General features: G+C 42.0%; 1 pseudogene; it reads left to right on the top strand.

Moving 5' to 3' along the window:
* Window positions 1-22,070: 22,070 nt before the first annotated feature.
* LOC136132405 (U6atac minor spliceosomal RNA) lies at window positions 22,071-22,204 on the top strand (annotated as a pseudogene).
* The last annotated feature ends 2,057 nt before the right edge of the window (window positions 22,205-24,261 follow it).

The following is a 24,261-nucleotide window of genomic DNA, read 5'->3' as shown; positions in this document are numbered from 1 at the left end:
AAAAATAGAACTACCATACAACCTAGCAGTCCCACTACTGGGCATATACCCTGAGAAAACCATAATTCAAGAAGAGTCGAGTGGGTTTCTTCTAGAAAGAAATCTCTTTGCTAGCAGGCTCCAAGTCACGATGTGTTTTAAAAGGAAGTCACCAGCATTTTAATCCTCTGTTAGAATCACAGAAGCCTAGCAGCTGTTATGAGAAGAAAAGCCGTGTGGATGAAAGGCTCTTGGTGCTGCAGCCAGGAGTCAGTGCTGTGCCTCTGAGGCGGGAGAGCCAACTTCAGGACACTGGTCAACAAGAATGACCAGTGTCCTGGTCCACGTAATATCAAACGGCAAAAATCTCCCAGAGATCTCCATCTCAACACCAGCACCCAGTTTCACTCAACGACCAGCAAGCTACAGTGCTGGAAAACCTATGCCAAACAACTAGCAAAACAGAAACACAACCCCACCCATTAGCAGAGAGGCTGCCTAAAATCATAATAAGTCCACAGAGACCCCAAAACACACCACCAGATGTGGACCTGCTCACTAGAGAGACAAGATCCAGCCTCATCCACCAGAACACAGGCATTAGTCCCCTTCACCAGGAAGCCTACACAACCCACTGAACCAACCTTAGCCACTGGGGACAGACATCAAAAACAACGGGAAGTATGAACCTGCAGCCTGCAAAAAGGAGATCCCAAACACAGTAAGATAAGCAAAATGAGAAGACAGAAAAACACAAAGCAGATGAAGGAGCAAGATAAAAACGCACCAGACCTAACATATGAAGAGGAAATAGTCTACCTGCAAAAGAATTCAGAATAATGATAGTAAAGATGATCCAAAATCTTGGAAATAGAATGGACAAAATGCAAGAAACATTTAACAAGGACCTAGAAGAACTAAAGATGAAACAAACAATGATGAACAACACAATAAATGAAATAAAAAAGACTCTAGATGGGATCAATAGCAGAATAGCTGAGGCAGAAGAACGGATAAGTGACCTGGAAGATAAAATAGTGGAAATAACTACTGCAGAGCAGAATAAAGAAAAAAGAATGAAAAGAACTGAGGATAGTCTCAGAGACCTCTGGGACAACATTAAATGCACCAACATTCGAATTATAGGGGTTCCAGAAGAACAAGAGAAAAAGAAAGGGATTGAGAAAATATTTGAAGAGATTATAGTTGAAAACTTCCCTAATATGGGAAAGGAAATAGTTAATCAAGTCCAGGAAGCACAGAGAGTCCCATACAGGATAAATCCAAGGAGAAATATGCCAAGACACATATTAATCAAACTGTCAAAAATTAAATACAAAGAAAGCATATTAAAAGCAGCAAGGGAAAAACAACAAATAACACACAAGGGAATCCCCATAAGGTTAACAGCTGATCTCTCAGCAGAAATTCTGCAAGCCAGAAGGGAGTGGCAGGACATACTGAAAGTGATGAAGGAGAAAAACCTGCAACCAAGATTACTCTACCCAGCAAGGATCTCATTCAGATTTGATGGAGAAATTAAAACCTTTACAGACAAGCAAAAGCTGAGAGAGTTCAGCACCACCAAACCAGCTTTACAAAAAATGCTAAAGGAACTTCTCTAGGCAAGAAACACAAGAGAAGGAAAAGACCTATAATAACGAACCCAAAACAATTTAGAAAATGGGAATAGGAACATACATGATGATAATTACCTTAAATGTAAATGGACTAAATGCTCCCACCAAAAGAAACAGATTGGCTGAATGGATACAAAAACAAGACCCATATATATGCTGTCTACAAGAGACCCACTTCAGACCTAGAGACACATACAGACTGAAAGTAAGGGGATGGAGAAAGATATTCCATGCAAATGGAAGTCAAAAGAAAGCTGGACTAGCAATTCTCATATCAGACAAAATAGACTTTAAAATAAAGACTATTAGAAGAGACAAAGAAGGACACTACATAATGATCAAGGGATCAACCCAAGAAGAAGATATAACAATTGTAAATATTTATGCACCCAGCATAGGAGCACCTCAATACATAAGGCAAATACTAACAGCCATAAAAGGGGAAATCGACAGTAACACATTCATAGTAGGGGACTTTAACACCCCACTTTCACCAATGGACAGATCATCCTAAACGAAAATAAATAAAGAAAACAAGCTTTAAATGATACATTAAACAAGATGGACTTCATTGATATTTATAGGACACTCCATCCAAAAACAACAGAATACACATTTTTCTCAAGTGCTCATGGAACATTCTCCAGGATAGGTCATACCTTGGGTCACAAATCAAGCCTTGGTAAATTTAAGAAAATTGAAATTGTATCAATTATCTTTTCTGACTACAATGCCGGGAGACTAGATATCAATTACAGGAAAAGATCTGTAAAAAATACAAACACATGGAGGCTAAACAATACACTACTTAGTAACGAAGTGATCACTGAAGAAATCAAAGAGGTAATAAAAAAATACCTAGAAACAAATCACAATGGAGACACAACGACCCAAAACCTATGGGATGCAGCAAAAGCAGTTCTAAGAGGGATGTTTATAGCAATACAAGCCCATCTGAAGGAGCAGGAAACATCTCGAATAAACAACCTTACCATGCACCTAAAGCAATTAGAGAAAGAAGAACAAAAAAACCCCAAAGTTAGCAGAAGGAAAGAAATCATAAAAATCAGATCAGAAATAAATGAAAAAGAAATGAAGGAAACGAGAGCAAAGATCAATAAGACTAAAAGCTGGTTCTTTGAGAAGATAAACAAAATAGATAAACCATTAGCCAGACTCATCAAGAAAAAAAGGGAGAAGACTCAAATCAATAGAATTAGAAAGAAAAAGGAGAAGTAACAACTGACACTGCAGAAATAAAAAAGATCATGAGAGATTATGACAAGCAACTCTATGCCAACAAAATGGACAACCTGAAAGAAATGGACAAATTCTTAGAAATGCACAACGTGCCAAGACTGAATCAGGAAGAAATAGAAAATATGAACAGACCAATCACAAGCACTGAAAATGAAACTGTGATTAAAAAGCTTCCAACAAACAAAAGCCCAGGACCAGATGGCTTCACAGGTGAATTATATCAAACATTTAGGGAAGAACTAACACCTACCCTTCTCAAACTCTTCCAAAATATAGCAGAGGGAGGAACACTCCCAAATTCCTTCTATGAGGCCACCATCACCTTGATACCAAAACCAGACAAGGATGTCACAAAGAAAGAAAACTACAGGCCAATATCACTCATGAACATAGATGCAAAAATCCTCAACAAAATACTAGCAAACAGAATCCAACAGCACATTAAAAGGATCATACACCATGATCAAGTGGGGTTTATTCCAGGAATGCAAGGATTCTTCAATAAACGCAAATCTATCAATGTGATAAACCATATTAACAAATTGAAGGAGAAAAACCATATGATCATCTCAATAGATGCAGAGAAAGCTTTCGACAAAATTCAACACCCATTTATGATAAAAACCTTCCAGAAAGTAGGCATAGAGGGAACTTTCCTCAACATAATAAAGGCCATATATGACAAGCCCACAGCCAACATCATCCTCAATGGTGAAAAACTGAAAGCATTTCCACTAAGATCAGGAACAAGACAAGGTTGCCCACTCTCACCACTCTTATTCAACATAGTTTTGGAAGTTTTAGCCACAGCAATCAGAGAAGAAAAGGAAATAAAAGGAATCCAAATTGGAAAAGAAGAAGTAAAGCCGTCACTGTTTGCAGATGACATGATACTATATATAGAGAATCCTAAAGATGCTACCAGAAAACTACTAGAGCTAATCAATGAATTTGGTAAAGTAGCAGGATACAAAATTAATGCACAGAAATCTCTGGCATTCCTATAAACTAATGATGAAAAATCTGAAAGTGAAATCAAGAAAACACTCCCATTTACCACTGCAACAAAAAGAATAAAATATCTAGGAATAAACCTACCTAAGGAGACAAAAGACCTGTATGCAGAAAATTATAAGACACTGATGAAAGAAATTAAAGATGATACAAATAGATGGAGAGATATACCATATTCCTGGATTGGAAGAATCAACATTGTGAAAATGACTCTACTACCCGAAGCAATCTATAGATTCAATGCAATCCCTATCAAACTACCACTGGCATTTTTCACAGAACTAGAACAAAAAATTTCACAACTTGTATAGAAACACAAAAGACCCCGAATAGCCAAAGCAATCTTGAGAACGAAAGACGGAGCTGGAGGAATCAGGCTCCCTGACTTCAGACTATACTACAAAGCTACAGTAATCAAGACAGTATGGTACTGGCACAAAAACAGAAAGTTAGATCAATGGAACAGGATAGAAAGCCCAGAGATAAACCCATGCACATATGGTCACCTTATCTTTGATAAAGGAGGCAGGAATGTACAGTGGAGAAAGGACAGCCTCTTCAATAAGTGGTGCTGGGAAAACTGGACAGGTACATATAAAAGTATGAGATTAGATCACTCCCTAACACCATACACAAAAATAAGCTCAAAATGGATTAAAGACCTAAATGTAAGGCCAGAAACTATCAAACTCTTAGAAGAAAACATAGGCAGAACACTCTATGACATAAATCACAGCAAGATCCTTTTTGACCCATCTCCTAGAGAAATGGCAATAAAAACAAAAATAAACAAATGGGACCTAATGAAACTTCAAAGATTTTTCACAGCAAAGGAAACCATAAACAAGACTAAAAGACAACCCTCAGAATGGGAGAAAATATTTGCAAATGAAGCAACTGACAATGGATTAATTTCCAAAATTTACAAGCAGCTCATGCAGCTCAATAACAAAAAAACAAACAACCTAATCCAAAAATGGGCAGAAGACCTAAATAGACATTTCTCCAAAGAAGATATACAGACAGCCATCAAACACATGAAAGAATGCTCAACATCATTAATCATTAGAGAAATGCAAATCAAAACTACAATGAGGTATCATTTCACACCAGTCAGAATGGCCATCATCAAAAAATCTAGAAACAATAAATGCTGGAGAGGGTGTGGAGAAAAGGGAACAATCCTGCACTGCTGGTGGGAATGTGAATTGGTTCAGCCACTATGGAGCACAGTACGGAGGTTCCTTAAAACACTACAGATAGAACCACCATATGACCCAGAAATCCCAGTACTGGGCATATACCCTGAGAAAACCAAAATGCAAGAAGAGTCATGTACCAAAATGTTCATTGCAGCTCTATTTACAATAGCCCAGAGATGGAAACAACCTAAGTGCCCATCATCGGATGAATGGAAAAAGAAGATGTGGCACATATATACAATCGAATATTACTCAGCCATAAAAAGAAACGAAATTGAGCTATCTGTAATGAGGTGGATAGACCTAGAGTCTGTCAAACAGAGTGAAGTAAGTCAGAAAGAGAAAGACAAATACCGTATCTAACACATATATATGGAATTTAAGAAAAAAAATGTCATGAAGAACCTAGGGGTAAGACAGGAATAAAGACACGGACGTACTGGAGAATGGACTTGAGGATATGGGGAGGGGGAAGGGTGAGCTGTGACAGGGCGAGGAGAGGCATGGACATATATACACTAACAAATGTAAGGTAGATAGCTAGTGGGAAGCAACCACATGGCACAGGGATATCGGCTCCGTGCTCTGTGACCACCTAGAGGGGTGGGATAGGGAGGGTGGGAGAGAGACGCAAGAGGGAGGAGATATGGGGATATATGTATATGTATAGCTGATTCACTTTGTTATAAAGCAGAAACTAACACACCTTGTAACGCAATTATCCTCCAATAAAGATGTTTAAAAAAAAAATACTCAGTAAGAGAATCCAAGTTAACTGAAATGATCTAGGTCTCCTTCTATTAGCCCAGAGTTGCTCCAAATAATGCTCTTATTTCGACCCACCAGAGGGGATTCCAAAACCTAACTCTACGTGGAACTTGAGACCACCTTTCAGCCACTTGCTTACAGATTATGTCCTATTATGAACACAAGATGATGGTTTTCTCCAGGAAAGGAAATTTGAAAATCCTTCCTCCTCTATTCCTTTGCAGCTCAACCTAGTAACTGTGTCTACTTTTACCTTAATGGGATGTGTTCCTCATTTGAACATCTTATTCCAGCTGTCAATCTCCAGCAGAGCTGTGAACTCAGGCCTCCAAGATTTCTCTGAGAAGCCCAAGGGCAGCTAATAATAAGACCAAAGACATCAATTTTGCTGCATCCCATACCACATGTGGTTCAGAACAAGATAATGCTTGAGAACAAAGCAGTTAGACTACATTCCTCCTTCCTGGATGCAACTAGACCTGTGCTTAGGATATGATTTCAATGAATGCCTTTTTAAGTTAGAGAAATGAAAGCGCCCAAACAGGCCAAACCCAGGTTTTCCATTTGCGTCTATAATGGAAACAAGTTGCTCCCTCTATAAAATCAAGCCCTGGTCCTCTGATACTGACAATGGATAGAGACTCTCCCATTACTTGGGGGATAATGTGGAGCTACAGTAAGTAGTACAAGATCTTCAAGGGGAAGATGCAGCTCAGTGAAAAGTGTCAGATCTCAAGGTCTCTCCCTTTAAGGAGACCTTTGCCCATTGCCAATCTTGGAGCATCCTGGCTCAAGATTTTAGGGGAGCCATTGCATTTTCTTTGAATCAGATTTCAGATTTCTTTGAATACAGATTTCTATGTAGCTGAAGCTACAACTGATATAATTTATTCTACTGTGTGCTAGACAATGGGCATTGTAGCGATTGTCTCATTGAGTCCTCAAAACAACGCTATGGGGTGGGTTGTAAAGTGTATCCCAGTTTTTTTTTTTCTGATGAGTTAGTTAATAGAGGCACGGATGGGTGATATAAAATCGCCAAGTTTACCCAATTAACAAGTGATGAGGCCAGGCTGCAAACCCAGGTGTGCCTGACTCCAAAGACGGAAGATACACTATCAAACAAGATGTCTTATGATATCTCAGAAAACGGTTCAAATTCACCAAACCTTTGAGGAGGCACCTGCAAGAATCCAGTGAAAAGAAGCATGTGGGAGAGGAATGAAGTGACTCTGTATCCAAGTATAGAATGGGTTACATTGTAACGATTAAGTCAGCTAGCTTAGGAAAGCAACGCCAACTACATTCAAGGCTCACCTTTGGTGCGGGAAATGCGTGACAGACAGATTCCCCCTGTGTAGTCCCAACAGTAACACTGGTCTGAGGAAAAGAAAAAAAAACAAAAACGGAAGAAGTACTAACTTGCTCTGGAGGTAGAAAGACGTAGTTGGGGAAATGTCCTTGACTCCTCCAAAGGCCCCATCCCGCCTGCCGAGGCAGCAGGTCCCTCCCACCCCCTCCCCCAGGGAGACATCTTATCTGTACCACCTCTCAGTAGCACTGGCGCAGCCTCCTTCCTGAAGCACTTCTTTCCGTTGAAGTTTGTGGACCATGCTCGCCTGGCGTCCCCGCACCTCACAGTCCACGCAGGCCACTCCTTCCTGGTGTCCCTTACTGGACCCTCCTTCTCACGCACAACGCTGAACGTTGGAGCTTCCCACAGCTCCGCCTTCAGTTTGCTTCTCCTTTTTATCTGCACTCACTCGCACTGCTTTAAACACCCGCTTCACGCTGACGACTCACTTTTGCATCCCCAGCCCAGACCGTTCCCTGCCTGTCCCACGTGTCCACGTGGATGTCCGTTGGGCCTCCTGAGGAGTATGAACAACAACATGGGGTCACTTATGTCAAAGGCTCTAAAATGAAGCCAGTAGGCCGTTAAGGAAGTGGAAATTACATCCACACCGGATGCAGCAGAAACTTCTGACCTGGCCTCCCTGAGACCACCAGAACTTGTTTGATTTACCCTTTAGAAATCGCAGCTAGCAACTAATTGCTGCGAAGTGACTGAATGCCTGCCCACATCGTAGTTCTGTAAAAATAACCTACGTAATGTCTCTGGGATGTCTTTGTCAGTTGTCTTCATGAACCCGCCGTTTTCTACTTTCCTCAGAGCACATTTGAGTTGCTGCTCAAACCGGTGCCTCCTGCGTTGCAATTCTTAAGATGGCAAACAAGCTCTTTGTCTCATTTGCAGATCTCTGCATTTCTTGGGCGACACTCTCCAACCTAACCGGTCCAAAACAGAACTTGTGATTCTCCCCAAATCTGTTTCTCCTCCAGTTTTCCCCATCTCACTTAACAGCACCATCATCTACCTGGTCACTAGAGCCAAGCACCTCAGATTCACCCTCGATGTTGTTCTTTTCATCAGCATTCGCATCCAATCCATCAGGAAGTCTTGTCAGATCCTATGGCTCATGCCCTGAAGATGATCTCAGCACAGCTGCTTCTGCCGCCCCAGTCCAAGCCTCCTCCCTCTCCATCCTGAGCTGTGGAAACTACCAGCTAAGTGCCCTCGCCTCTCTACCCCTACAACTCTACTTAGAGAGATCTTTCTAAAATGTAAATTACAGCCTGTTATTTCCCTGTATGAACCCCTCCAGTCTCTCCCAAGAGCTGTTAGAATAATATTCAAATGCCTTGCCCGGTTCTCAGGACCCACCAGACCTGGATCCTGCCTAGAAGCTTTACAAGGGCATGTGTTTCTACTCTCCCATCACTCACTCACCACACCTGTGTCTCTTTCTCCAACAGACCAAGCCCGTTCTTACCACGAGGCCCTCACGTCCTCTGCGCAGGATATACTCCCCCTTCACTGCAGTTCTGGTGCTTCACGTTAAGGTTGCAGCTCATGTGCTGCCTCCCCAAAGGGCCTGCTTTGATCACCCTAACCCCAGTCTCACGCTTTTCCATTACCCTGGTTTAGTTTCTTCATAATACCTCCTGCTATTTAAAATAACGTCTTGTTGTGTTTATTACTATATTCTCCACTAGAGTATAAACTCTGTAAGCCTAGAAAAAATATTAGGGACTTGTTTTGTTTGAAGCAACATAAACTGGCTCTGTGCAGATTAAGGAGGAAGAAATTCACTGGGAACATTCTGACTCTCCAAGGTAGGATTTTAATAGCATTTATGCTCCTGGTATGACCTTAGACATCTTTGATAAACAAAACCTGGCTCACAATCAGTAGGAAGTATTTTTATTAAGCCAGAGATACAGCTGTTAAAAATATTCAACCCCTTCACAAATATTAATATATAGAGAAGTGAATGAGTGACTTTGGACTATAGATCCATGGCTATTTATCTAAGTCTGGGCAAAAAGAGAACTATCTTTAGGGAAGTGGTAAAAATTCCTGGATGAAAATATGAAGTTAGACAACAGTGATGATGAACACTGTCTCTTAAAGAAATGACTGAGCTAGAACATTAACTCCAAAAAAAGGAAAACCAGAAAATCATTTATCTTGGGCCTGATGGCAATGGACTTGAACACTTGTTTAATAAAACATGAACTAACCTTTGATGTTGTAGGGGAGGAAAAAGTTTTCCTTGACTCTCTTAGGGTCACTGGCTGGGTCTGAAAGTTAACATGACAAAGGCATAGTAACAGGAGGAAAGAATACAAGTTTATTTAACATGTTTTACATGACACGGGAGCCTTCCTCAAGAAATGAAGAATTGAAGAAGTGGTTAAAACCTGAGTGTTTTCATGCTAGGTTAGATGAAGAGTGGATATCTGTGGAGAAATATGATGAGACAAACGAGGCATGAGCTATACCAAGTGAAGCAAGCCAGACAGAGAAAGACAAATATCATACGATAGGGCTTATATGTGGAATCTAAAATTATGATACAAATGAACTTATCTACAAAACAGAAATAGACCCACAGACATAGAAAACAAACTTATGGTCACCAAAGGGGAAGTGGGGGGGGAATGAGGGCTAAATTAGGAGTTTGGGATTAACATATACACACTACTATATGTACAATAGATAACCAACACAGTACTATATATAAAACAGATAAGCAACAATGACCTACTCTATAGCACAGGGAACTCTACTCAATATTTTGTAATAACCTATAAGGGAAAAGAATCTGAAAAAGAAATATATAGAATATGTATATGTATATATGTATATATACAGCAAAGTGATTCAGTAATATATATACATATGTATACACTGAATCACTTTGCTGTGATTACTGAATCACTTTGCTATACACCTGAAACTAACACATTATAAATCAACCATACTTCAATAAAAAAATAAAATTTAAAGAAAAAAATTTTTTAAATATGTAACCATTGGGGAGAACTAGGTTAAGGGTATATGGGACTTCTCATCAACTTCTGGTGAATACATAATTATTTAAAAATAAGAAGTAAAAAGAAAAAAGTGTTTGTGACTTAAAAAGAAGAAGGTATGAGCTAATTGTGATAAACTGGGGAAACTTAGGCCTGTTGACTTGGACTCTTCTCTCTCTATCTTAGAGATAGGCATGTTCCTTTTCCCAGGGTGTGAGGAGGACACTTCTCAAAGATGGAGAAGCACAGGGGAAGGTCACACAGACCTTCCTGCTTCCTGACATTTTATCAAACTCTTTCAGCTTAAAATATGCAATATATCAACATGTCGTGTTCTGGGGTAGCATGTTCTGACCCTAGTCAATAACAAACTTGCAACTTATTTTTGAATAAAAGGAATGTAAAAATTAACTGAAATAATTAGGGATTTTCCTGACCACAATATGAAATGTTCTTATGGAATAGCTCTTTCCAGATTCTCTTGTACCTTCTGGAAACAATAATGTCTGAAACATGCATGTTCTTTCATGCTAAAAACCAATGATTACAGTCCTGCCATAGGCAGTCTGAGATCTAATAGGCTGGGATTGAATCTTTTCCCTAAGTGACAAAGTCTGGGGAAAAAGCTCAAAGAAGAAAGATTTTCTAGTTATATGAACTGAAGTTGATTACCTTTTAGCAGTATTAAGGAAAAGCAGTTGAGAGCTGGACTGCTTGACTTTCATTATGAAATAAATGCACCCTCATATTGAAAAACAAGGTTCTGAAAAAATTCAATAAGAATTCTAAAATGTGAATTTTAAAAACGCATTTTCATTACTTTTGTGATTCCTCGATGTTAGCCCCAGACACTCTGACATCATGCTAGGAGATAATCATCTTCCAGAAAGAAAAGTAACAAATCTCATGTGAACCAGGAATGAGTGGAAATAAATAATGGGCAAACGTTTCATAATTTCTAATGTCCTTCATAATGTCCCCACATTCTGACTTTAGAGTCTATTAGGAATTTTCAAAATCAGATTATCAAAATGATGCCTGACTTGCTGTCATCTGATGTATGGGTCTGAACGGTTCAGGAAGAGCGAAATTCATAGAACACACTACACACCTCATGTTCGTCGACAACTCCAGGTTTTTTCTCCCAAGATATTTTTCCAGAGAGCTTCACAAGTAGCAAAGTTGGCTGATGTGAGTTTTGATTCCTCTCCCTTCTTCAAGCTACCCCTGACAGTTTCTAGGGAACAGGAAAACGCGGACAGACTGCAGTCGAGAGCTGACTATAATTTCCACATCCTCTTCTACCTCTTGAGAGAATAATTTAAGGAACGCTTGATATTGCATATTAAGACATCAGATATTGCAACTTCCTCTGAAAAAAAAGGAATGTGGGTGCACATTACAGTCAATCTCATTTTTCAGGAGTTAGTTTCAAGATAAAAAACATATATATGACCCAGGCATGGAGGAGAAGGAGAGCCAGGTATCATCATCGTGCTTAAAAGTCAAAAAGAGATTGGGCTCATAAACAATGTGAAACAAAATAATAGTGGCAGGTTGGAATTAAATTCTAAAATGCCTGAGATACTGAATGAATTTCTTCCCATGCATAAACATGGAAAACCTCTAAAAGAAACAACCACAGAAATAAGAACTAATGAGAAATTTTCAAGGCTGTAAATAAAAGCAGGAATGAGTGTCTTTAGAAAATAGGGGCATAACGAGTTTTCCTTTCTATTTTGCAGTGCGGGGAGTTGAGCATGAAAAACCTCTGTTGGGCATGAAGACAGGATGAGCTACACTGCTCCCAAGCTTCACCTCACTGGTTCTTCCAGGAGGTGGGGACTGCGGGGAAAGGCAGCACAGCCTCTGGGAGCTGCCACTGAACCCAAACAGCCACACCAGCCCCCGTCAGCTCAGAGGTCAGCTTAGGCACCAACAGACACCACCTGGCATTTACGTGGAAGCCTAGGTCTGGGGGACGGAATGGTGCTGTAGTGGGTTAAATGGTGGTCCGTCCAAAAGATACATCCACCCAGAACCTGTGAAGGTGACCTGATTTGGAAAACAGGTCTTTGCAGATGTAATTAAAGATCTTGAGAGGAAGTCATCTCTGATTACCTGGGGAGGCCCTTAATTCAACGACAAATGTCCTTATAAGAGTCAGAAGAGAAGGCAGAGAGACACACAAAGGAGAAGACCATGGGAAAAGGGAGCCAATGATTGGAGTTACACAGCCACAGCCGTACTTATAAATATGGTAGGAAAATTCCTAGAAGTTCAGGCCTAAGTTCACATATGGGAGAATTGCTCTTCCAGCTTCCCAAATTACAGCCAATATCTGGATGTTATAATTTGTAGGGGCAGAAAAATATCTTTTTGCTCTACACTTCTAAGTTCTCTACAGGGACCCCTATTACAAGAAACAGATTAAAAAGAGAAAAACAGACGAATTCACTTGATGTAAATTTTACATGACACGGGAGACTTTGTAAGGAAATGATGACCCCAAAAGAATGGCTCAACCTGAGTGTCTCTATGCTGGGTTTGCTGAAGAGTGAAGGGCAGCTCTCACAGGAAGCTTTTATGACCCGCTTCAGGAGAAGATCAGAAAGACCTTCCTGCACCTGCCGTTTCTCAAATTCCTCCAACTTGAAACATTCAACACGCCAAGGTGCTGTATTCAACACGCCAAGGTGCTGTATTCAACAACACGCCAAGGTGCTGTATTCAACACGCCAAGGTGCTGTATCCAACACGCCAAGGTGCTGTATTCAACACGCCAAGGTGCTGTATTTTGGGGGTAGCACGTCTTGATCTTTGGATGCTTGTTCTCCAGGCCAGGATTTTCCACTTGATTAGTAAGCTCAGGCTGACTGTAATCTTCTGGAGGATGAGTTTCAGCCCCCTAGAGGTGTTCAAAGACCACTGTCAATGTGGGACCCTGATTTTGATTATTTGTTTTGCCTTTATCAACTCTATAGATGTGGGCCTCTCAAGTTAAATCCAGAGTAGAAGGTATCTCATTTTTTAAAGTCCATAAATTAAAAACCTGTTGAGCTAACCAAATGTTCTATCTCCAATGTTTCCTGCCCTATTACAAGGTTAGGTTTCTCTGGCCTGTGTGTTATGGGTAGGTATGGCAGGCATGGGTCATTTGGTACTAACTCCTGGATCATGGCTGACCTCTGTATCACTTTCTGGAGACACTGATCCAGACTAAAGTCACCTTTTCTTTAGCTTTTAGTTGCATGAGAAGGAATCAGTTGGCTATATCATCAAGAGTCTTTATTACAACCTGACTACCTTAAGCAATAAGGGAATTATTGGAAAAAATATTGGGCAACTCAGAAGCCCAATAAGAAGGCTGGAGAACTAGGCTCACAAAACAGGTAAACCCAAGGTAAAGACTTCGTCAGATAGGAACTACTGCTGTCACTGCTGAATACCTCTATGGCCACTTGACTCAGCCGCCACTGGACACTGTCACCAGTTGTAGACAATGCTGCTAAACCACCGCCACAACTACTGAAAAACAAATCTCACAGTCTCTTCCTCTCTGTACCACTTAAGATTTAAAGTTTGAATGTACACTTGGCCAAGTCATGTGCAAGAAAGAGTTGGGGGTCCCCCAGCTCGTGGTTTCTCCAGTGGTTCCCATCATCACAAAGACTCTTCCAATGAGGGACTTCCCCACACTAGAAATGCTCAACAGCCAAAAATCATGACAAGTGGGCTAATCGTCATGGGCTCTATGGAGAACCTGGGCATTTCTGTCTGACTAGAACTGAAACCACGATGGCACTTATATTGAGACTCAAGATGAGAAGAAATAGATCAATCCTTTTAGCTAAAAATCCCTGTGATCTGACTCTCCTCCATTTAGCTTATGTTTAATACCACTTTGGGAACAGCAGGTCACACCACCAGACCTTCCCACTTACATACTCAGAGCTCAGCAGTCTCTTAGGTGTAGGCGATGGGACTTCCACATCACAAACTAGAGCAGCCCCAAATGACACTTCCCCACTTTCCTCATGTCAGACACACAGACAATGATAACATTTGCAAGGCGCACTGAGGTAACTAGAGGAGGTTGTTGAAGTACAGGCATTCAACCTGGGGATGTGCCCAGGTGCCCCAGCTGAGACCACCTTAAAGACTGTGCATACCTAGTCCACCACAGACCCTCTAAAATCCACCCCTGGATTAGGCCAGCCCAGTAAAGACCTGAGCACTGGAACAACACTTTTTTACTGAACTGACCATTTGGGCAATGCCATTAGGCTGCATTGGAGGTTGTTAATAAGAGACGGTCCATAGTGATTCATTGCTGTGTAGACTGACGGATGGATGTGGTTCATCATACCGCACACATCCTCTCAAGTACAACCCACAGGAGAACTTTCCTCTGATCTCGGTATCAAGAAAAGCTGTGTGCTCTTGAACACCTGTTTTTGTTTGATGTCCCGGTCAGGATACGGTGAATCTTGTAATGGATCAAATTTCTCTGCTAAACTGGCTCTGGGAGGGATAGAATAAAATTTGAAGCCTGTATATAATGTGTTTATAGGACTCCAAGTCATGTGTCTTCTGAACTCACCTCACACATGGCTCCATCTCACTTTCCCACCCTTATGTTCCCTGACAGATTTCCATTTATTTCACCCTGTTATATTGTATGTAGCTTTGTAATCCACTTTAGACCATTTTAGGAACAGAGTGGGAATGGAAGGAAGAGAGAGAGAGAAGAAAGGAAGGAAGGAGAGTAGGAAGGCAGGCAGGCTGACAAAATTCTAGACCAGTTTATATCACATTTATTTGTTCAGCTAAGTCATACCTACAAGGTGTGAACTATAACTTACTCAGTTTTATACACTCAAACTTATGGCTCCCAATAAATAAATAAGTTATTGGGAATAAAACTATTATCACAACAACGTGACTGTACCTAGTGCTACTGAATGTGCACTTAAAAATGGGTAAAACGATAAATTTTATGTTGTGAATATTATGTATATTTTTCCACAATAAAAAATTTGTAAAGCTATCCTTTAAGATAAAAAAAAAATTCTGTAGCTCTACAAAGGCTTAAGCTTCTTATAAGAAGGAACTGTCCTATTTACCTTAGTGATATACCTTTCACTGCACCAGAGCCTAGGACAATAAAATGTAAATATCTGGTGACTGATATATGGTCCTTGAATTGAATTTCCTGAAGATATAAGTAGACTTTACATGTAGGCAGTTGGCCATGAGTGTGAGTTGGGACTCCCAAAGGTTCTGGGTGTAAGTATCTGCCCATCATTTGTGGTCACTGAAATTCCTACCATTCCTTTGGATTAAGTCCATATGGAAAGGCAGATATCTTCTGCTAAAAGAGGAATATTTTTTGGAATACATATATTTTTTAACATCTTCATTGGAGTATAATTGCTTTACGTTGCTGTGTTAGTTTCTGCTGTATAACAAAGTGAATCAGCTATACATATACATATATCCCCATATCCCCTTCCTCTTGAGCCTCCCTCCCACCCTCCCTATCCCACCCCTCTAGGTGGTCATAAAGCACAGAGCTGATCTCCCTGTGCTATGCAGCTGCTTCCCACTAGCTATCTATTTTACATTTGGTAGTGTATATATGTCCATGCCACTCTCTCACTTTGTCCTACCTTACCTTTCCCCTCCCTGTGTCCTCAAGTCCGTTTTCTACGTCTGCGTCTTTATTCCTGTCCTGCACTTTGGTTTTTCAGAACCATTTTTTTTTTAGATGGAATAAGTTTTTTAATTAATTAATTAATTTTTTTGGCTGTACGCAGGCCTCTCACTGTTGTGGCCTCTCCCGTTGCAGAGCACAGGCTCCGGACACACAGGCTCAGCGGCCATGGCTCACAGGCCCAGCCGCTCTGCCGCATGTGGGATCTTCCCAGACCGGGGCACGAACCCGTGTCCCCTGCATCGGCAGGCGGACTCTCAACCACTGTGCCATCAGGGAAGCCCGGAATACATAATTTTTTAAGCTATCTAGCTGAGAGTATGGCTCCGGGGAAGGAAGCTGCAAGACAGGTGAATTTAGGTTGAGCTGAAGTTAAGAGAAATGGAGATAGTATGTCAAACAGGATACATTCCAGAGCATAGCAAGCCTGTGAAGTCTGTCGAGAGGGAGAATCCATACACTGTAGTAGAAAGCTGTGAGGCATGGTAAGGGCAATAACTGTGTGACTCAGGTGGAAAGGGACCCTCCAAAAGATAGGAGAGGAGGTGAAGAAATTCTGGAAGGTTTTTATCATAAATATAAAGACAGAGCTGCTTTCTGGCCAAAGTAGCCTAGAATCACACTTTACACTAGATTGTAGGATTCAGAGCAAGAAGGAATCTCAAGCATCATTTAATCCCACACCTTTCTCTTACAACTGTGAAAACAGAGATATACCGAGGGCAGTGGGTGGCATAACCAAGAGAAAATCCAAACCCACAAACCAGTGCCACTTCCACTGTAGCCTTCCACTGTTCATAGTAGGTGGTTTTTATTTACTATTTTCTGCCCAATTATTTGATTCTAGCAGCTGGGACACTAATGATTTCTCTGAGTCATGGATTGCTTAATGGTTGTAAACTTTATGATGATGGGGGGGAATTCGCATTGCAAATGACAGCAGGTGAAAATCCTACAGTAACTTGGGAATACAGTGTTAAGCTTTCCCTGATGAGGGTGGATGATTTGTTTACATCTTAGAAAATACTTGGCGGCCCTTGCGGCCATTTTGCCAAGAAAAATCTCCTTCCAACACTATTTCCACTTGGGCATTCATCATTCCAACCCCACAGGCTAAAAATATAAAGGCATCATGGGAGGGAGAAGAAGGGAAAGGGGGCAAGCATATGCCTCGCCGTGTCTGCAACCGTCTCATTAGAGCAACTCCGTCTTGCTGCGTCAAAAAGAGGTTTAAGCCATTTTGCCCAACGACTCCTTCTCCCGGCTACGGTGACTACCTTCCCTCTCATTGAGCCTCTTCTGTGCTTTCTCCTTTTCTGCCCCCTGAAGGCACTCTATGCTTTTTATAACCATCTGGTTCATTATCACTAGGCAGTGTTGCCCCTTCTCCCTTTTCTTTCTGTTTCCATGTTTGGGAAACACCTTAAATGTTTACCAGTGAATCATGTACACTCTGTGTGCTTGATTCACCATCTTTACAGAACCTGAAAACCACATCCCAGGTAATCAGAAACGCGGTTGCATTGGTGAATGTTTCCACCCTAAATTCCATGCAAGAGCTGACGCTGCAGATACATAATAGCATTAAACTCACACGGAAATGACAATTACTGTAAACTTCTTCAGCTATAGATGTTTACATGGCACTTACTGTGTTCCAGGAAATACCTTCAATGTTTTTCAATTATTAACTCATTTAATCCTCATAACAACTGTACAAGGTAGATAGTATCATGATCCCCATTTTTTTAAAAGCAACTCGTCAATGAACTCGGCTAATAGCTGGTGGTGCTGGATAGAAACCTACACACTTTGGTTCCAAAATCCGTTCTGTTACCCTCTACCCTCTGCCATCTCCACAACTACACAGGCTGGGTGGAAACGATGCCTCTTCTTGCCCAATTACACCAGCTCTAGCCACATTTTTCACATTAGACTGCATTGCCTGGAGGACTTAGAAAGTAAGAGTCTGCAGATGAGCTGGCTCTGTGCAGGTTGCACGACTGGTACCAGGCCCATCCCGAGGCAGGACTGTGGTGCTTTCCTCCTTCTCTCCAAGGCCCTGACAGTCCCTCTCTTTTCCTTTCTCATGCAACTATTTGTGGCCATCTTCAGCACCAGTCCCCTGAGGCTCTGAGTTTGAGAGAAGAGTGCTAGTAAAAGTAGTTAACAATGATTAAATGTTTAGTACGTGCTAGGCACTGGTCTAAGATCTTTGTGTATTATCTCCTTGAATTCGCAAAATAGTACTGCGAGGCAGGTATTTTTCATCCCCACCGTACAGAGAGGAAAACAGAGACACACAAAGACCCTGGGACTTGTCAGAGCTCTTAGAGCGAGTGAATGGAAGAGCTGCAGTCCATGGCCACCAGGCATTGCCACTGGTCTACTGGGGAGTCACGCAGCCCCCTGCCACGTCAGACCTGTCCCGCGGTGTCTGCCCCTGTGTCCCAGGGCTGGAGAAGAATGCACCACTCCTCCCCTAGACTCACACATCCCTCTGATTGCCTTCTGCGAGCATCCACTGCATGGGTAACAGAACGTAAGGGGAGTCTGGACAATGGCTGCAGATATGATGTTGAAAATGCACTTTGTTCCTTCTCTGTATCATTCATGTCACTCAGCATGCCTTGATGCACTGTGGCAAAAAGGTCCAGGAAATAGTCTCCTCAGAGGTCGTCCAAAATCCAACCCTTGTTTTAGGAGTTAAATGGTGTTGCCTCTCCCTCCCTCCCTCTGTCTCTCTCTCTTCTTTTTCTGTCTTGTGACTCTATTTTCCTTTCCTTAATAAATCCAAATACCCGAAACACATTTTCTTCTTTAGGGAATATTAACTACAGTAGTCATTTAAAAAATGTATTATCTCGCTCTGTCACTATGTAGGCAGAAAAACTTATAAATAAACTTTATGGAGATAATCTCAGTCGCATATTACACAGCCAATCCAATTAACCTAACATTGAATTTAGCAGGGGACATGGGCCTTCAATGAGCTGGGGAGAGAGAGATTAGACAGAGCTTTGAGGAAGATTACTTAGATTCACAGTCTCTGACAGCTAGCTCGCAGATCTTGATACGCCTCCACAAGAAAATGAAAGTATCAGGCTGGTTTCACATTTGCTGATATTATTTTGCTCAGGCAAAATATCTAAATTGTACTCATTCCTTGACAGAGAAAGAGAGAGAGGAAATCTTATTAGTACCACTGAGACTTCCTTCGCTGAAATAGGACATTAAGAAGAGAATTGATAACGGGGAAAAAAAAAAACCTTCTGAGCCTGGAACTGTCTATTATCATCCCATTATCTTCCATCCGTTGAGGATGTTAGGACAATCTATGTTCCCAAATCTTCTAGGTTAAAATGAACTCTTATAAGGCAAACAAAGCACTAGGTCAGAGATACTTCAACTTACATGGTTCTTCTGCCTCCTGCTTCTTCATATAATGGTGAGGAGTTTTCTGACCATTGAAACTTAGAATTTCAACACTGTGACTAAAAGAGAAACACTAAATGGGTGGTCATCTTGAATCAAAGAGCGAAGGACTTCCCTGACTGTCCAGTGGTTAAGAAACCACGCTTCCACTGCTGGGGGCACAGATTCAATCCCTGGTAGGGGAACTAAGATCCTGTGTGCCTCGAGGCGCAGCCAAAGACTAGGAAAAAAAAAAAAAAGTGAGTTGATAAGAATGTCCATGCGAAAGTCCAGTTGAGGCTGAGAGAGAAACAATTGCAGTAAATGCACTGCCTGGTGGGAAGGCATTAAGCGCAGATGATTTTAGAAGGTCCTAAAAGCACTGCTTAAATGGAGAGAGAAAAGCAGCCCTGCCGAGAATGCTGCATATGGTGGTATTAGATCCCATCCGGCTGTTAGGCTCTGCTGGGATGGAAGGGGGGATCCCGCCGATTACGACGGCAGGTGCATAAGCCAGGGCAGCACCACAGCCCGATATCGCTCAGGAAAAGCCCGAAGCACACCTTCACATCCTTTTCCTCACCAAACCAATTTCATCAATGAGAGCCACTAAAGCGTTATTCGGTTTTTGCTTTTGGTCATTTTTTCATGGTAGCAAAATACCTAACATAAGATTTACTATTTTAACCATTTTTAAGATACAATTCAGTGGCGTGAAGTACATTCACAATCAATTTCCACTATCAATTTCCAGAATATTTTCCGTCATCCCAAACAGAAACTCTGTACCTGATAGACAATAACGCCCCCTTCCCCCAGTCCCCCAGCCCCTGGTAACCTCCGTTTTACTTTGTCTCTATGGATTTGCCTAGTCTGAGTATCTCATACAGGTGGACTTATACAATATGTGTCATTTTGTGTCTGGCTTATTTCACATACATAATGTTTTCCAAGTTTATCCAAGGTGCAGCTTGTATCAGAATTTCATTCCTTTTAAGGCTAAACAACATCCCGGTATGGATGGATATACCACATTTCGTTTATGCAATTTGTCTGTCAATGGACATTTGGGTTGTCTCTATCTTTTGGCTATTATGAATAGTGCCGATATGAACATTGGTGTTATCACTGAAGCATTTTAAGCAAAATGGAAATCAGATCAGATTTCTATTTTAGAAAAGTCATCCCATATATCAGTCCGGGTCCAGCCAGGAAAAAATCATACCAGTTATTTTAATAGAGTTTAATGTAAAGAGTTATTAGCCAGATAAATGAAAACAGTATCACAGGGTGGGAACTATAGAAAGCAGCTGCTATCCCTAGGGTTGGGGATACAGGGAGAAGAGGTTGCCAAGATGCAGAAGCCTGGAGAAAGAGCCCCTTGGAGCTGAAACTCAGGCCCTTGAGGAGAGAGTCCTACTCAGCTGGTATTGGTATCTCTGAGCTCTGGTGGGGGGCAGGTTCTGAGCTTTGGGAGACCACCAAACATTAAGGAAGCGTGCTGCTCAGCTGGCGTCGGTGTCTCCGCACACAGAGGAGAGGACCCGTGTGGCTCCCACACTCGGAGGGGGCATTGCTTGGCCGGTGCTGGTATCAGTGGGCGTGATGAGAGTAATTCTGTGAGTATTGTAAAGAGTGCAAACTGGATTCAAATGCTGCTGCTGGAACGAACTGGCACAGCTGGGTGAAGAAGCAAGGTGGGTGAGTCACACCAACAAAAACAGGAAGCCGCCAGGAAGAAGCAAGTCCCTTCTCCCACCTCCAGCCTTGCAGGCTGCTTCTTATGCCCCCACTGCCGGAGCCTTGCAGGGATCCATCTAGCAGGGCAGAAATGTGGTTTGCAGAGACCCAGCCCCAGTGTCACTAAAGAGAGAGTAAAGAGAGTGGGTTTAAAGCTGAGAGAGAATAACTTAATACCAGAATAGTCCTACTGCAATGGGGGAAACAATTGGAGGCACCAAGCCTGGCGTCAGGAATAAAGGGCATGTTGGGCATATTCCCAGCGGTAGACAATCCTTGGGAGTGACTGGCCCAGTTTAATGTGTTTACATTGGGAACGGTCTCCAATGGCCACATCTGTATTATGTAACTCCATCCACTGACCATAGCTGACTTATCCAGGGTGATCACCTAACACAAGCTGAATTCAGATTCTGTTTCTAATGTTTGAAATTTGGAAAAGATACACCTCAACCCTGGGAATCATCAAAGCTGAGTTAAGTAAATGGATCTGCGGACACCCCCTGCTGAGGTTGCTGGAGATCACCTGGCCCTTCCCTTCCCATGTTCTTGGTTGTTCAACTCCAGCTCTGATCGCATGAGCTAACTCAGAAAACTTGCAATAAATTCTCCCTTTTCCTTAAGCTAGCCAGAGCCCTTTCTGCTGCTTCATATTTTCTCTAGCCTCCCAGAGCTTACATTCCAGGGGAGTTTAAGAAATGTAAACAACATCAACACTGAGGGTTGCCAAGTGTTCTAGGAGAGGGAAAGAGAGTAAGCGGAGGTGTGAGCACAGAGCAGGGGCACCTAAGCTCATGGGTGGGGACAGAAGTGAGGGAAAAGCAGGAACGGGGTGAGTGGTGGGGTTGAATACTCCAGACACAGGAATCAGTTTGAAGGCCCAGAGGCAAAAGAAAGTGTGACATGTTTGAGTGAGTAAAAGCAGCTCAGATTGGTTCACGTAGAGAAGTAGGTGGAGTGTTGTATGAAAGGAGAGAAGGTTAGCACTCCCGTTGACCCAGGGACAAGGATGGAAGAGGCCCTTGGACCTGACAACACACATACGGTCAAAGCATTGCCACCTACTTCGTGGCATCTAACCATTATTTTTAAACCAAAACAGAAACATACATACAGAGAAGACATTAGTGGTTACCACAGGGGAAGGGTAAAGGGAATCCACTGTATGGTAACAAATGGAAACTAAGTTTTTGGTGGTGAGCACGGTGTAGTGTATATAGAAGTAGACATATAAAGTACACATGAAACTTACATAATGTTATAAACCAATGTTACCGCAATAAAAAATAAATTAAAAAGAAAAAAAGAAGCAGGTGGAATAGAGAGGCATGATAACAACAGCTCAATTATTGAAGGTTTATTATGTACCAGGCATGATTCTAAACAGCTCTAGGTGCTAACTGATTTAGTCCTTGTAATAATCCAAAGAGAAGGCAATATTGTTGGGAGACACCGCTCCCTGGGCAGACAGAGATTTTATCTCCTCCAGAGCAGAAGCAGGTTTGTTTATTATATTTGTCTATTATAATAAGGATAATGTTTCCTGCTGGAGCGAAGTTCAGGCAGATTTGCTCACAGCCATTTAAAAAGAGTTGGGATTCCTAAGCTCAGGGTTTTTAGCTGTGACGCGAACGCACTGCGTGTGCACCATCAACCTGGCCTTGCATCGATTCGCACTGGGGATCTTGGAGGACAAGGGGAACCAACACAAACATGAAGTTCATGTCACCCGCCGTGCTGCGAATGGTAAAGCCCTTTTCCTCTGACCTAGGAGTCTCGTGTCTTCTGCCAGCATCCATGAAAGCAAGGCAAGCTAGCTCTGGAGCAGGGTAAGTTCTCAGAGCTCTTGACAAATGTTATCTTCTTCTGGAGGGGAAACAGAAAGAACTCAAGTACTTTATCCGAGGTCACAAAGCCGATGAGGGGGCTAAAACGTGAACCCTCTGTGGACCAGCTCCAGAGCCTGAGGCCTTACCCACTGAGGCTGAAGAAGCAAGAAGGAGCTGCGTCTGCAGGAGCTTGTGAGCCACACTACAGGGCTTAAATAGCTCATAAGAGTCACAAGCAGTCTATTCGTTTGGGTGGGTTAGCTGCTGTAACCGGTAGATGTCAATACGCATTTTGGCTCAAACTCAACAGAAAATGATTTCTTGCTCATGTAATAGTTTGAAGCAGAAGAGTCTGGTCAGTGGGCAGCTCTGTTCCACATGGTGATTCGGAAACTAAGACTCCTTCCATCTTGTGGCTCCCTAGGGTCTTATCTGCTTCCAGCCAGAAGAGATGAGAAGAGAACATGGCAAACCACATATATTTCTTAAAATCCATGGCCTAGAGGTGACTGGCACCATGTTTGCTAACATTCCATTGGCAAGAGCTAATCACGTAGTCACACCAAGAAACAAAGGAGCCTGTCAAACGTACCCACTGTTTCCTAATTATAACTTCATCCTGGGGAAGGGAGCATAAACCTAGGAGCACAGCTAGCACTCTGTGCCACAGAGCCACTCAGAGGTTTAAACAAGCAGGATAACAAGTTAGACTGACAGTGCAGATCACTGGATGTACTGGACATATTTGTCCATATCGTCCAAACAGCATGGACATTTGTTTGGAGGGAATAAGACAGCAAACAGGAAATAAGCCAGGGATGTGCTGTAGTAATCTAGGTAGGTCTGGTGGAATAAAGCAGCCAAGAGAAAACAATGAGGAAGGCGGGAAGTAGACAGAATCAGGAACTTTTCAGAAGGTGAAATCTACAGGATGCTGTCTCTGCTAAAGTACATCCATGCTCTTACCCAACCACGTGTCTGCTGGCCTTTTTTGACCCTGTCCCTACTGCTATTCCTGGTTTTATTTTCACAGTCTAATAATAAATGTTAGAGGGGGCAGGAGGGAAGAGATATAGCAAATATAAAAAAAGAAAACTCAAAATGAACACTTTCATGCAGATTCGCACACTCTCACAGAGACGCACTGCAGACCCAGAAATGCCCTCTCCGTAGTCCCACTGCAGAAGGAGTGGTGAGCAGCAAATAATTTATTTGTGAATAATCTATGCTTATTTAAGGAACATATTTGTGTGTGGGGGGGTGTGAAAGGATCTGTGTTCTAGTCTTTATCATAAAGATTACATAGATTACGGAGACTG

The sequence above is a fragment of the Phocoena phocoena genome, chromosome 12 (assembly GCF_963924675.1).
Source record: "Phocoena phocoena chromosome 12, mPhoPho1.1, whole genome shotgun sequence".
NCBI classification, from domain to species: domain Eukaryota; kingdom Metazoa; phylum Chordata; class Mammalia; order Artiodactyla; family Phocoenidae; genus Phocoena; species Phocoena phocoena.
The sequence above is the reverse complement of the archived record's forward strand: the minus strand, read 5'-3'. Positions and strand labels throughout refer to the sequence as shown.